The 15,330-nt window shown below is 46.5% G+C and overlaps 1 protein-coding gene across 3 annotated transcripts in view; it reads left to right on the top strand.

Moving 5' to 3' along the window:
* The window catches only part of LOC147718475 (actin-binding protein WASF3-like), a 534,745-nt gene that overhangs the window by 99,465 nt on the left and 419,950 nt on the right, over positions 1 to 15,330 (top strand). The window contains exon 1 of one of the 3 annotated variants that reach the window (XM_086918397.1): positions 7,981 to 9,022. The exons of the other annotated variants lie outside the window; for them this stretch is intronic. The gene's annotated coding sequence lies outside the window, so the exon portion shown is untranslated. Of the gene's footprint in view, positions 1 to 7,980; positions 9,023 to 15,330 lie in introns of those variants that run through there. 3 annotated transcript variants of the gene reach the window in all.

Raw genomic sequence — 15,330 nt, 5'->3', positions numbered from 1 at the left:
GCCACTCTACTCTATGCCAGTCCACTCTCACTACTTCAAACCATTCCATGTCACTCGACTCTAGGCCACTCCACCCCACTCACGCTTTTCTATGCCACTCTACGCACTTTACACAACTCCACTCTCCTCTACACCATTCTACTCTACATCACGCCACAAACTTTTAGCCATGCTGAACATCAGCCACGCTTTTGTACAACATTACTAAGCCTAAAGCTCTCACATAGGTGAAACCTATTCGCTTTGCCAATGCATGTTTGCATATGTGTGTAATATAAATAGATAGCACTGCAGGCTTATCAAGACCAACCCTAACAACTTTGCTAATGCTTGCCCTTTCTTCTAGCAAACCTTTGGGAAATGTTAAATTTTTCCTGTTGCAAAGTGTTAGGAAGGGTGTCTCTAGTTGGCAATGTAGGAACCCTTCCTTCTAGTTAGGATAAGGGGGGTACACTACTGAAATAACCCCTGTTCACCCCATTGGTAGCTTGGCACTAGCAGTCAGGCTTATCTTAGTTGCAGTGTGTAAAGTATTTGCACATAAACAACAGTAACACGGTGAAAACACTGCAAAAGGACATCACACCAGTTTTAGAAAAATAACCAATATTAATCGCAAACAAGACCAAAACGAAAAAAGACCAACATACAGTAATCAAAAATAGGCACTTTGCAGAAATCACTTTAAAATTCAGTTGATTGAAGCCGGTAACTCGTCCTGAGCTACCGCAGTGCTGAAAACAACAAAATTCAACAATTCTGGCTTACTGCGGTGGTGCGGGCAGTTTTAGTGTCAGGAGTCTTGTAAACAGTGTCTTTGGTTCCGGCCGACCTCGTCAGGCAGACCAGTCATTGCAACTGTCATGATTGCGATGTGGAGTGTAGTGGTGCGGTGTGCGGTGCCCTCAAGTTGCGGTACAGGCAGTGGCTCGGTGACTGTCATCCAGCGGCGTCAGTAAGAACAGGGCTGCGGTGCGAAGTGAGGAGGTGCTCGTGGAAATGCTGACAGGTCACGGTGCAAGTGACAGTGCCAGTTGATGAGAGCTGGCATCAGGCAGCCAAGACTGTGCTGCGGGATGGGCGAAGTATTGTGTAACTTACGAGCGGTACCCCCAAACCACAGTGTGGTCACAGGTGTCACGTTCAGTGGGCAGCGACGTCATTGGTGAGACCAGAACGGCGGAGTGAAGTGAGGCGGTGGGGAGTGCGGTGCCCACAGGTCACGGTGCAAGCAGAGACTCAATGGCGGAAGTGATCATCGTCGCCGGTGAGACCAGGGTTGCAGTGCATAGTGCGGCGGTGCCCTCTGCGGTGCCTTCAGGGCACAGAGCCTGCAGCAGTGTTGGTGACGGTCTTAGCTGCTTTCCCTCTTTGTGGCAACTGAAACCCGTGGTTCCAGAGGCGGAACCCAGAGATAAGTGAAGTCTTTGCTGTCCCTGAGACTTCGTGAACACGAGGCAAGCTCTATTTCAAGTCCTTGGAGATACTCAGCAACAAGTAGAGAAAGTTCAGTCCAGTCCTTTCACTGCCCAAGGCAGAACCAGCAACTGCAGGCCAACCCAACAAAGAGACAACACAGCAAAGGGGCAGTACTCCTCCTGGCAGCTCTTCCAGCTCTTCTTATTGGCACGTTCCTTGATCCAAGCCAGTTCTAAAGTTCTGGGGTCTGGGCCCCAATATTTATACTCAGTTTCTCTTTGTTCCTTTGGGCAGAGAGTGTCTGTGCGCAGTCCAAACCAGTTCGGTCTTCTCTTGTCCAGCTTCCCGGCAGGAGGTGGAGACAGCACTGTCCAAGGCAGACCAGACCCATTCAGTTGCAAGGAAATCTCTGCCCGCTACTCTAAATGTGGCCCAGGTCTATTCAGCCCAACCCTGCCTCTTCCAGGAAAGGCAGAACACACCTCGCCCCCCCCCCCCCAGTGGCTGTCTGAAGAGAACTCACATCCCCAGCCCCTGTCACTCCAAAGCCAGACAGTCAATCCACAAAACAGCAGAGGCACACAGGATGGCTAAGCAAGAAAATACCTACTTTCTAAAAGTGGTATTTTCAAACACAGAACATAAAAATCATCTTTTCTACAAGATGCATTTCTACATTCTGAGTTCAGGCATACTAAACTCCATTTCTCTATCTTGTCCCAATGGGAAGATACACTTGTAAAATGTTACCAAGTTTTCCCCATTCTATCCTATTGGACAGACAGCCTTTCACCGGTGAAAAAAACGAATTACACTGTAGTTCACTATCAGGACATGTCACACACCAGGAGATTTCCTTTCTTTCACATACACTGCACCCTGCCAATAGGGGTACCTTGAGCCTACCTGAGGGCTTACTCACATGTAATAAAAGGGAAGGTTAGGGCTTGGCAAGTGGGTGCATTTGCCAAGTTGACATGGCAGCAAAACCTGTGCGCAGCCCCTGCAGTGGCAGGTCTGAGAACTCTTTGAAAGCCTGCTTGTCTTAGTGGCACACTCAGTGCTGCAGGCCCACTAGCAGCATTTGATTTACAGGCCCTGGCACTCTTAGTGCACTTTACTAGGGACTTAGCAGTAAATCAAATTCGCCAATCGTAGAAAAACCAATTCATAACACAATTTACAATAAGAGCCACTGCACTTTAACACTGAAGAGCAGTACACAGAGACACTAACCTAGCAAAGACAGAGTCAAAACCAGGAGGGCAGAAAGCAAAAAGACAGGAGAATCATGCAATAAGATGCCAGGTCTAACACAAAGGTTGCAACCTTTCTCAGTTCAACTTTTTGTTTCCTCAGCAGAGCAACATAATTACATCTATGAATTCATTTAATTTAAATCCAACCCTGGAGAGATGGAAAAGGTATTCAGAAATGTTGTCTGAAAGCTTGCCTTTTGCAGACCTTTTATACTCACAAAGGCATTGAGTACAAGAACACTGGAAGTTCTACTCACAAACAATTTGCTGTGACTTACTCTTGCAGTACTACTTTTCTTACCACTGGAATGCAGGCGTGCCACAGGAGTAAGTCACACCCCCTCACAGCAAACTGTAAGTCAAGCACGTACTCTTGCCTGTGAAATATAGCTTATGCAGAACCACTTGCTTACTGTTCAATAGCATCAAGTTAGCAAAACGTGTTGCAAAAGTCAGGATTTTCGTGTGGATGCAGCAAAGTAACATAAATGCACCTACTCGCATCTGCTAGCTTGCTTTTAACTAGTAAGTAGCAAAGAAAAGGGGATGCTAATACTGGACTCCCGGTTTTAGGGTCTGGAGGGGCAAAGGGAAGCAGCTTTGGGGCCAGAAAGATGCTAGGGAAAATGTACTTCACAAGTGGCAAGGGCTGGACGGAATGTGGTGAGAGTTACTTCCTGTAGGGTAGTGCCTGGCAGGGGGTGGGCAGAAAATATGTGACAGCGAGAGGTGGAAGGCGTTGCACATGCTCAGAGCTTTCAGCTGCCCACACGAGGGGTTGGATTTCATAAGATCACAGCACTGACAGCAGCTCTGAAGTTTCGCCGGGAAAAGGGGGGCTGGGGGTTGTCACTGGCCAGGTGCCACCAGTCCTCACAGCGTGCCACTGGAGCACGTGTTGTTGCCCGCAAATGTTGGCTGTAACACGCAGGCCTTCTCGGAGGCAGTGTAGGATGTGATAGTTTCTTCTTCGGACCCCCGCTTCATTTGGTGATCTGCCCCGTCCTGCGGACAGGGATAGCTCAGCGAGTTGAAAGAGCATCTCTGAAACACGTGGTGATCTGCAGAGCACAAGCTGGAATGCCAGCAAGGCCTACTCAGCCTGTCATCCTTCCAAGGTCGAATGCCACTAAGGTGTGCATAGAAACACGTGCTGTTAAAAACAGAACAGTTAAATGCGGTATGGAGAACTACATCAAATAAGTTATTATGAATCCTTCTTAGAAGTTTTTAGAGCTATCGTAGCATCCGAACATAAACTGAACTGCTCCTTCTTCCTAGACCTAGATGGCACAAGTGTGTGTGTGTGGGTGGGGGCGGGGGGGGGGGGAGGGGTTCCTACGTACATAAGGCTTCTCAATCTCGGCAAAGAACATTGCTTTATGAACTCTATGTGAGAGCTAAAGTCCCTCTTGCTCAGCTTAGTCTTCGGCATACACCTGCGCCAAGAAGCGATGGAGATGTATGTATTTATGTCGAGTTTTTTTAATAGCGCCAACCTAGCTGGGAAGTAAAGGAATCATGGCTTGGCGCTTTCCCAACCGACCCTCCTAGGTTCATCAGGACTGGCCCTATTCGACCCCCTCCTCCCACGCCCTCCTTTCTCTACTTGGAAGTTACTTTACAGCTGTGAAGAGTGAGAACAGATCAATAGTCTCATAAGAGAGTGCGCTACCGACGACCTCACGTTAGTCGGAAGGCTGTCCGTACTCCCAGGCAGATCCTCTCTTTGCCTGGTCGTACTGTTTTGTTTTACTCGGTACTAATAAAGTACGGATTCGATATGTAAGTTATTCGTACACAGCGTTTGGTGCATTAGTTTCGTTATAAACGCAGCGGTGATACTGATAAGTGAGTTAGATATACATGTTATTCCCTAATTCGGACTCCTTGACATGCCGCTATATGGAGAACCACACATTGATAATAATATGTCATTATGTCATTCGTTGTGCTTACACACAGAAGTTTTGTTTTTGGTTGGAGCTGTATGCCGCTCACACTAACCGATGGAATGAGGAAGTGGAACATGCTGACACATTAGCAGACAAAGATAAGGATCAGTTAAGGGACACCGGTCCGCTGCTGGACCCTCCCTCGACGAAAAGGTTGCGAATAGAACTAACGCCAAACACTGACCATAGAATTGAAGCATCCACTTGATTCCTCCCGAATTACGTATCCAGAAAACGCACAGACTCGAAAAATCCTGTCGTTACATTCCGGACATACGGATCTTACCTCAAGTCCCCTGAGGTTGAGAAACAGGGGAAAGAATTCATTTGGCCCTGAAGAGAGTTTGTGAAGATACCCTGCAAACTCGAAACGCGTAGGCGAACAGGATTACGTCCTAAGTTTGGAAATACGCTAAAACACTTGGGAATCTATAACCTTACAAACATTGTTTCCGAGAGGTTATTTTGTTGTTCATGCAGATTCATTGAAAGGCTGCTCCTTGGCCAATAATTGCTTTATGGTTTGAAAAAGTTTGCTTAATTGCGTTTGTTGATGTTATTGAAAAATATTTTGACATCTTTCCCTCCCCACGTTCATGATACATGTTCACTTTGTTATATATATAAAACTTTTCATGCACTGTTTTTTATATTGTTTATGTTTGTAAATTTATGATTTATGTAGCTAAATTTGGTTGGTTATTATGTAAATGGCAGTGTGATTTCTCTGTACACATATACAATTTTTCCACAAAATTTGAAAAATAAAAACGGCGCAAATAATCGCCTTGATAAACATATTAAGTTTTGTTTATCTGTTCACCGTAAACAGAATGGTGTTAAACCATTAGAAGTGTGGGTTACCTTCTTTTTTGCAAAGTACACACAGAAGTGCAGCATGAAGCACAAGATGGACCCTGCCATCCACGTGGTTTCATGCATTTGTTGCAGAGCCTGGTATTCGCCCTGGTATGTGCACAATGCATGAAGCATAAACAACGAGGATCGCCCAGACTGTATAGATTGGAAGCTGTATCAATCATTTTACATTTGTTTTAAGGTGACACGAGCCTCAGGCCAGACTGTGGCACTTTCAGAATAATTGCTGGCAGGTGAGCCCCACCAGCGAGTGAGGGACAGAAAAGATGATCTTGTGGACACATTGTACAGTCCCTGTGAGGTGTGAATCTGACATCCATGTGAAGACCCCCGAGTAGTAAGCATGTCTAACATAGGCTGGTAACGTGTGCTGTGGCTGTGAGCGGCTGGAGACATGTTAGGGTGTGTCACACTTATTTCTACCTCAGACATTCATCCTTGTAGCGCCCAGTGGGTTCAGGATTTTTGGTTACATGGCCTGGTGTTGTGTCGGTATTGTAATAAGTAATAACCAGTGTCAGGATATTTGATGGTTTCTTGTTGATCATTAGGTGTGTTGTGAGTTTGTGAGATGTGACAGGCTGGTATTCCAAGGTGCTTCCTTGCTCACGGGGTTGTGTGGCTGCGCACTGCCCGGGAGGTTGTGTGTAGGTGAATTAACTGAAGGTATGGGTTGGTGTTTCCGAGCTCTGCTGTCCATCTGCTGGCTCCTCTGGACCGTGTGAGGTGGGATGTCAGTTCTGTTTCGACCTGGTCTGTTGTATGTTGTGCATTAATGTTGTGGGTGGATGCTTTTGTGGACATGCTGATGCCCGCATAACTGTGATATCTGTACGTTGTTGGATGTGGGTGAGCTGTGCTGTATAATATGTTGTGTTGGAAGGTTGTGAGTATTGCTATTTAGTGGTACTGTTTGGACAGTGTGTATTGGGTTTTGTGAGAGGTTGAGCTGGCTAAGACATGCAACGTTATACTACATACTTATGCTATGTTGTGTTGCGTTGCGTTTTGTTATGTTGTGTTTGTTGTATTTGGTGTGTTGTGTTATGCTGTGTTATGGTCCTTTGCCTTATGTTGGGTTGTGTAATGTTGCGTTGCGTTGTGTTATGTTGCGTTGCGTTGTGTTATGTTGCGTTGCGTTGCGTTGTGTTATGTTGTGTTGTGTTATGTTGTGTTGTGTTCTGTTATGCTATGTTGTGTTATGTTGTGTTGTGTTATGTTGCGTTGTGTTGTGTTATGTTGTGTTGTGTAATATTGTGTTATGTTGTGTTGTGTTGTGTTGCGTTGTGTTGTGTTATGTTGTGTTGTGTTATGTTGCGTTGTGTTATGTTGTGTTGTGTTATGTTGCGTTGTGTTATGTTGTGTTGTGTTGTGTTATGTTGGGTTGTGTTATGTTGTGTTGTGTTATGCTATGTTGTGTTATGTTGTGTTGTGTTATGTTGCTTTGTGTTATGTTGTGTTGTGTTATGTTGTGTTATGTTGTGTTGTGTTATGTTGTGTTATGTTATGTTGTGTTGTGTTATGTTGTGTTGTGTTACGTTGTGTTGTGTTATGTTGTGTTGTGTTATGTTATGTTGTGTTATGTTGCGTTGTGTTGTGTTATCTTTTGTTGTGTTGTGTATGTTATGTTGTGTTATGTTGCGTTGTGTTATGTTGTATTATGTTATGTTGTGTTATGTTGCGTTGTGTTATGTTGTGTTGTGTTATGTTGTGTTATGCTGTGTTGTGTTATGTTGGGTAGTGTTATGTTGTGTTGTGTTATGTTGTGTTGTGTTATGTTATGTTGTGTTATGTTGCGTTGTGCTATGCTGTGTTTGTTGTATTTTGTGTGTTGTGTTATGTTGTGTTATGCTGCTTACGTTACGTTGCGTTATGTTGTGCAATGTTACGTTGCGTTGTGTTATGTTATGTTGTGTTATGTTATGTGGTTTAGCAGTTCTCTAGAACGTTGTGTTATGCTATGTTGTGTTATGTTGTGTTGTGTTGTGATATGTTGTGTTGTGTTGTGTTATGTTATGTTGTGTTATGTTGCGTTGTGTTATGTTGTGTTTGTTGTATTTGGTGTGTTGTGTTATGTTGTGTTATGCTGCGATACGTTACGTTGCGTTATGTTGTGCAATGTTACGTTGCGTTGTGTTATGTTATGTTGTGTTATGTTGTGTGGTTTAACAGTTCTCCGGTACGTTTGAGTCCTCCAGCTGAGTGATCTGGTTCTTTTGGAAGAGGGAAGCCCCGGGTTCTTCATGGGCTCCCAACGGAGAGAGTGCAGGAAGGTGGGCGACGGGGGAGGGAGCTTTACATTCTTCGTGCTCAGCCTGTTCAGTGTGACATGTGTCTGGAGTGACAGGACAGCTGGGTGGGTGTACGGGGAGCACGGGCCTCCCCGTGAAGGGGTGGGCTGGCCACCCCTTGCCTTAGCAGACAAGCATCCAGGCCGTGCTTTCAACTGCTGCCAGAGGTGCTGGGGGCCACAGCAGCGGTGGAAGAGGAACCGGGGGCCACAGCAGCGGTGGAAGAGGAACCGGGCGCCACAGCAGCGGCGGAAGAGGTGCTGGGGGCCCCAGCAGTGGCGGAAGAGGCACAGGGTCCACAGCAGTGGTAGAAAAGGGCACAGGGGCCACAGCAGTGGTGTGTGAGGCACAGGGGCCCACTGCAGCGGTGTGAGAGGCACCGGGGGCCACAGCAGCGGTGGAAGAGGCACAGGGACCACAGGAGGGGTGGAAGAGGCACAGGGACCACAGGAGGGGTGGAAGAGGCACAGGGGCCCACAGCAGCGGCGGAAGAGGCACAGGGACCACAGCAGTGGTGTGAGAGGCACAGGGGGCCACAGCAGTGGTGTGAGAGGCACCGGGGGCCACAGCAACGGCGGAAGAGGCACAGGGACCACAGCAGTGGTGTGAGAGGCACAGGGGGCCACAGCAGTGGTGTGAGAGGCACCGGGGGCCACAGCAACGGCGGAAGAGGCACAGGGACCACAGCAGTGGTGGAAGAGGCACAGGGGCCCACTGCAGCGGTGTGAGAGGCACCGGGGGCCACAGCAGCGGTGGAAGAGGCACAGGGACCACAGGAGGGGTGGAAGAGGCACAGGGACCACAGGAGGGGTGGAAGAGGCACAGGGACCACAGGAGGGGTGGAAGAGGCACAGGGGCCACAGCAGCGGCGGAAGAGGCACAGGGACCACAGCAGTGGTGTGAGAGGCACAGGGGCCCACAGCAGCGGTGTGAGAGGCACCGGGGGCCACAGCAACGGCGGAAGAGGCACAGGGACCACAGCAGTGGTGGAAGAGGCACAGGGGCACAGCAGGAGTGTGAGAGGCACAGGGGCCACAGCAGCGGTGGGATGGGTGCTGGGAGCTCGTGAAGTTTTTCCGAGAGCCCTAAGTTTCCTCACCGTGGATAACCCAGGAGGAAGCAGGCAGAGGATGTGAGCTTTAACCGGCGGAGGATGTGGAGCAGGGGCCGGACTCCCCACCAGCTGCCTGCTCTTCGGAGGAACAGTGCCGGTTCTTGGGTAAGTATTCGCTCGTTTGCCTCTGCTCTGGGCTACAATGTGGTCCGTGAACCAGTCTGATGCAGGATTGTTTAAGCAGCTGCTGAGTGACTTTAATTTACTATATGTACCGATATTTCAAAGAGCGCCCAATGTGCATGCCTAAAGCTTTATTTTAACTTCCCGCTGTTGTTTGGGCGCCAAACTATGAAATGTCTCCATGCATTGATTGATTTGATACAGAGAGGGCATGCCCAGTTTTGCGCATAACAAAATTATAGTGTGTATGGAAAAGGTTTTAACTGACTTCCAGGGAAACAGTTTGGGTGAAACTCGTGCGACATTATTGTGTGTTTCAGCAGATATTGTCTTCACGCCAATAAAAAATGCAAAAATCGAGACAAAAAGTTGTTAGCGCTGGACTGGTAGTTGCAAAGCCGGACTTTCCCTACTTTGCAAACTAGTTTGAAAGAAAAACACTTACTTAACGAAATGGGAACATTCCCTTTAAAATCTGAGAACATAGAAAATCCCTTAAAATGTAGATTTTCTTTGAGAATAAAACTTACAAAATCTGCATTTTTGTAGGAATATCGTAAAACATCCCACACATTTTTTTGAGTAAATAGTGTCTGCAGGAGAGGTGTTGAGGAGGTGCAACGTTTTTCGCCTTGACAAAACTTTACAGATGGAATCACACTTTTGAACTTCTAGTTATATCAAATGCCGTACTATAAGGTGGTTAGACTTAAATGTTCCTAGTAGCACAGTTTTACATGAGGCAGGTGCTTGTAACAATTTGTGCTTTCAACCACTGGAAAGGAGTTGCAATTGGCATCTGAATAATGTAAATAAGCAAATGTACTTTCTGTTTCATGTCACTTTGTTAGGATGTAATTAGTGCAAGAATATTGTATACATCAGTATATGGATCCCATACTCCTGAGGATCCACCAAGCAAATTTCAAATCCAGTAGTAATTGAAAATAGGTACTTACTGAATAGTAAGTCCCATGTGAGTATGATATTGGGCAACGCGTGAAAGGCAGATCCAAACATATATGTCAATTGCAAATTGGAATGTTGAAGGAACGCTTATGCACAAAATGGGACAGTTCATAGGACAGTGCAATGTGCTCGTCACACAAAGCCACTCCCACGTCATACAGACTTCTAACATCCACACACGTTGTTTGTGTGAACACTGACATTGTCTGATTGAGTTTCGCTTCTGCCTTCCCACTCTCACTTACTCCCATATGCCAAGTGTGTGTGTGTGTGCGCGCGCGCAGAGTTTTAGAATGTTCATGGGGTTAGTATAGGGACACTTTGGGTATGGTTGGGTACATTCTGTACTTTAGGTGTCTTATGCCTACAATGATTCCAAGTTGCTGCACGTGTTTCTTCACTATAAATTAATTTGAAACCCCAAGAGGGGGATGGTATGCGACATCCCTGCATCAGAGGATGAATCAAATGAGGAGCTATGGGCTTCTGGGCGCGATGAGACTACAAGGGAAAGGAAAAGAGGCGGGGTTAAAAGAATACAAATGTTGGCCTAGAGCAGAGGTCTTCAAGCGTTTTTTGCTCTTTTCTCTGGGACCCACCAAGCAAAATGTTTTGAAGTTGGGCCCCCTCCAAAACTTTGTGGCAAGGACTGGGGAAGTGGGAAGGGTGGGGCTGAATGCAGTGGGTGGGGCTTGTGAGGTCATTTTAAGGATACCTTTTCTTTAATTCACAAGCCTTACTAAATGTGAGACTTATAAAAGGGCTTTTGTTAAGCTACATTACAAAAATGACTTGAGTTACGCCATCTTAATTAAAACTTTGCCCTGGCCTGGAATAACACTGCCTGACTCAGCCTAGTATCTGCGGACTGGCAGCAATGTTGCAGATTGGACCCAGATTAAATAGGCTATGGCATGTGTAAGCCATAGAATGTAATCTGTCATCCAAGAAGAAGTATCCCCTTTCTTTCTTGGATAAAGTATAAGCATGTAGCGGTTAAGTGCATCTACACTTGGTGTGAAAACTCCTCAAAATACATTTTTTGGGGTAGGCTTAACCCAGAATATTAATTGACAATTTCTCTTATCTTTAAAAGAGCCCAGAGGACATAGCAATACTAATCTGGTTATATTTGTTCTAATTCATGTACTTTATGGTTTATGGTGTTTTCTTGAGCCAGTCCTCATGGGATTCTGGTTTTCACCTGCCTTGCTGGACCAAGTTAATTCCTCTGGTGGCCAGCTGGCAGCTCAGACCCTCACCCGAATACTAGGCCCACTTGGGGGGAAAGGGGAGAATCAGCTTTCTGGCAGATGAAGGGGTTGATAGAGGAGTCTGCATAGGATGATCAGCTGTCACTCACTGACATGAGTGCTCTTCTCTCATGCACAAAGGTGGAACAGGCCAAAGTACGGCAGAAGTCACGGTGGGTGACCTTTAAAGTGCTGGAGGGAAGGAACCAGTTATGCTCTAGGCGCGATAGGTGAGTAAAGTATGCAGAGAAGGCTTGCCGACCACAGCTTATTATCTTCAAAAATCACAGGATGCTTTGCAGAAGGGCGGTTCAGTCTTTGGACTGATCCAAGGATATCTGGGTTTGGGGAGTGATGTGTCCTCTTTTGAATTTGACAGACACACCCACCTTTTAAAACTTTCCAACTCCACTTTTAAAACCCTGCACAGAAGTGGTGACTTTGAGAAAAGAGGGAACAACAGAATGAAGGTGGTGGACTGACCGTGTGCATAAACCTTTGTCTGGAGAGGAGAGATACTGTCAACTTGTATCTTTGGACCATGGACACCAGTGCTCCAGGGCCAGAGGCACTAGCCCCCCCACTCCTTCTGAGGGGTGGTGTAGGGGGGACCTTGGAGAAGAGGGTTCTCTGGAGCGTCTGTGGACTGGCCCTCTGTTGATGCCTCCAGAGGGAGTCTCTCTAACTCCCTCTGGACACAAAGGCACCCCACAAGTGTCCAGGAGGCTGTGGGGCCTGAGGAGTACAGGCAGAGAGTGTAAGATGCCTTAATGGCCATGGAGGGCTGCTGCCGAGAGACCATGGGCCAGGAGCTTACCAGGAGTTGGAGGCTGGAGGCTGGGACATGTCACTCATCCTCAAGGGAGGAAAAGCAGTCTTAAAATAAAACTCCTGAAACAAAGCTCACAAGAGAAACATGCCAAAAATTCAGATGCCAGGAGGACCTGACATTATACCCCTTTTTGGCTGTAGTGCACCAAGGAGCAAGAAGCTGAAATCCTTGCTCACAAAAGGCCCACCTGAGCCAGCGGTATCAACATTCAGTGCAGCACTGTAATAAGGTGCAATGGTGCCCTGGAGGTTGGGGGCACCTCCGCGTGTTACTAGATCCTGGGGTGTATCTAGTTAGAACCCTCAGGTGTATGTGTCCTGTTGGGTCTATCTGGGCACCGGCCGGCCTCAGCCGCCTCTCACTCTTTCTAACATCTTTTCCACAGTAAACGTAGGGAAGCTCACCCAGCACCTTTCCCGGTGCTCAGGCAGCCCATGGGCCTGATCTCCATGGCCTTGTGATGAGAGGGGCTCCACGTGAGCAAAGACATGCATTGCATCCGTTCCCCCACCTCCCACAAGCGAGGAGCAGCAGGGACTTCAGGCCTACTTTCCCAGCACCCAGGGAGTGAGTGATGGATGGGTGAGGAGCTTACCTGGACCTTGCAGCTCAAGAGATGGCATTCAGTCCATGTGCCCGGTGGTGGCACGGGTGGTCCCAGAAATGGTGCAGAGAATCTGCTTACCACCAGCTGGGCGGGCACTCACAGAGCAAAGATGCAAACACACAGGGAGGTGCACCAGAGGACCTTTGTTAACAAATAAGCATTCCAAAAGGAAGGGGTTTCAAATTGTATGTAAATCTTCTTTTTATTCTGTAAATTGTTTCAGAATTCTTTTGGGAAAGATATATGTGACAGCTGTAACTGTGTGTTTACATATTTATAATCCTTATGTTGGACCGCACCTTGACAGCAGGTGTTGATATTGAATGCACATATCAAGTATATTTTATGTTTGATTATTTGGGGGTATGTAGGTTAGGCAGGGCTTTAAGTGGGTCGGGTCTCAGCAGCGGCTGTTTTTTCAAGGAGGCCTTGATACGGGTCTCTATTTGGCTCTGTTTTGGGCTCTGTTTTGTGCCCTGGCACAGGCCGACCGTTTGTTTCCGGACTTCAGTGACAGCAGGCACATGGATGTGCGCTGCACACACTGCTCACTTCTCACTTGTGGATAAGTTACGGCATGACGTCATGCCAGGTAAGCGTTGTAGGGGAAGTGAAATCCTTTAGAGTCATTTTCTCTGGATATTGGCAACATTGTCGTGGTGTCACCAGAGCTTCAAGTGGAAGTGTTTTCAATATTCTATACAAGCCATAGTTGCTGCTTATTTATCTTATGCAACTAAGAACGATTGACAAAGCCAATAGTCCTGACTTGTTCTATTTTTGATGTTACTTGTTGTATCATATGGCTGGATGCAGTGAAAGAAAAAGCAAATACAAGTCCGACGGCACACTATGCTAAGCACAGATTTAGCTTACATGTTTTAAAGTCACACCCTTAATTACATTGGACACGCCCCTTTGAGAGACCCCCACCCACCCCCCCAATTTTTTTATCCCACTTAAAGCCCTGGGTTTGGTGCGATTGGTGCTAGTGAGAAGAAGAAGAAACTTTATTGTATAGTTAAATAAAACCATTACAAAAATACAGATATGATAATATACTAAAAACACACTGATGTGAGAGTAATAGAATTTAAAATTGGTAGTAAAAAACAAATGTCTTTCTGGGGTAAAACAATGTCCATGGTCAATATTTTGCCAATGATCTTGGCTTTTTCTCGAAATGTTCGATACATTTGATTGATCTGCAAATGAATTGGGGGTCTGTGGTACATAATGTTTGTATAATCGCAGACCTACAGGTACGTGTTCCAAACTGCTTGAACTTGGCTTTCAACCAATTCCGACGTTCCTGTATGAGAGCCGGGCAGATGCAAATCAGGTGGGTAAAATCTTGCCTTGCCGCACCGCATAGCCCACACCCTTCACTTTCTTGGGACTTCCACTTCGGACGCTCAGCGTTGGTTGGCAAACTACCCAGCCTTATATTAAGATATTTATGTTTGATATAAGGCGAAAAGGTCAGGTCCAGGTAGTGCGCCGGCACTAGTTTTTTGTATGATTGGATAGTCATCCAAGCATGTGACATGAGACTGAAAGCTATTTTGTCATCCAAAAATGAGTGTTTGATGGCTGCCTTCCTGACCACCTGTTTGAATAAAGGTACTTGGAGCCTGGTTTCACAGAGTTCAACCAGATTTGTGGATTCCAATGAGATTTTGAGGTACTTGGCATAGTTTGAATTTGGACATTTGATGATGGTTTCCCACATAGCACGATAGAGCATGATCTCTTGGTGCATCCAGACATTATACCAGAATTTTATGGTCTGATACTTCCTCAGTAGCACTTGAGATTTTAGGCCCAGTTCCAGGCTTACCTGGGCCAGGGATGCTTTACTTGGTAGCGCAAAGATGCGCTTGTAAATTCTCATTTGCACCTTATCCAAAAGTTGTGCACTCTTGCCATGGTGCAATATGCTCCCGTAAGCTATTGTTGGAATAAGTTTAGCTTTCATTATTGTTAGCAGTGGCAAGACCAAAGGACCTTTGAGTTCGGTAGCTAAGCTCGTAAAGGCGTGCATTAGGGCCATGCCCTTCTTTTCCATGCTGTTGAATTGTGCCTGGAAGTTAAGACGATTATCCAGCAGTATCCCGAGATACTTGTAACTTCCCACCGCTTCAAGTTTGACATTGTCTATAGTAAATGTTTGTGGCGGTTTGTGGCGTCGGGTTATGACCATGGGTTTTGTTTTCGCGCAGTTTATTTCTATCATATTCTGTTTTGTATAGCGGGTCAGCTCATGTAGTAGCCGATGCAGGCCTATTCGAGTCTGGCTTAACAGGACCACATCATCGGCGTAAGATAGGTGAGTTACACAAAGCGTCCCCAGCCGAGGCGGGTGGGCATTGACCAAATCGAGCCTTGGTGTTAAATCGGCCATAAATAAATTGAAGAGGTGGGGAGCCAGCACACAACCTTGCTTCAACCCATCAAAGGTGTGTATCTTCCTGGTTAGCCTTTGCCCATTGTTGATTTTTACCTGCATCCAGGTGTTGCTATACAGGTCAATGATCGACGTTAGGATTGACTCCGGCAGGCCCTGCTTTTTTAGTTTGGCCCATAGCAAATTCCTATTAACACGGTCGAATGCCGCTTTAAAGTCGAC

The sequence above is a fragment of the Lissotriton vulgaris genome, chromosome 4_1, assembly GCF_964263255.1.
Source record: "Lissotriton vulgaris chromosome 4_1, aLisVul1.2, whole genome shotgun sequence".
Classification (NCBI taxonomy): Eukaryota; Metazoa; Chordata; class Amphibia; order Caudata; family Salamandridae; genus Lissotriton; species Lissotriton vulgaris.
This window is presented reverse-complemented; position numbering and strand designations above follow the sequence as displayed.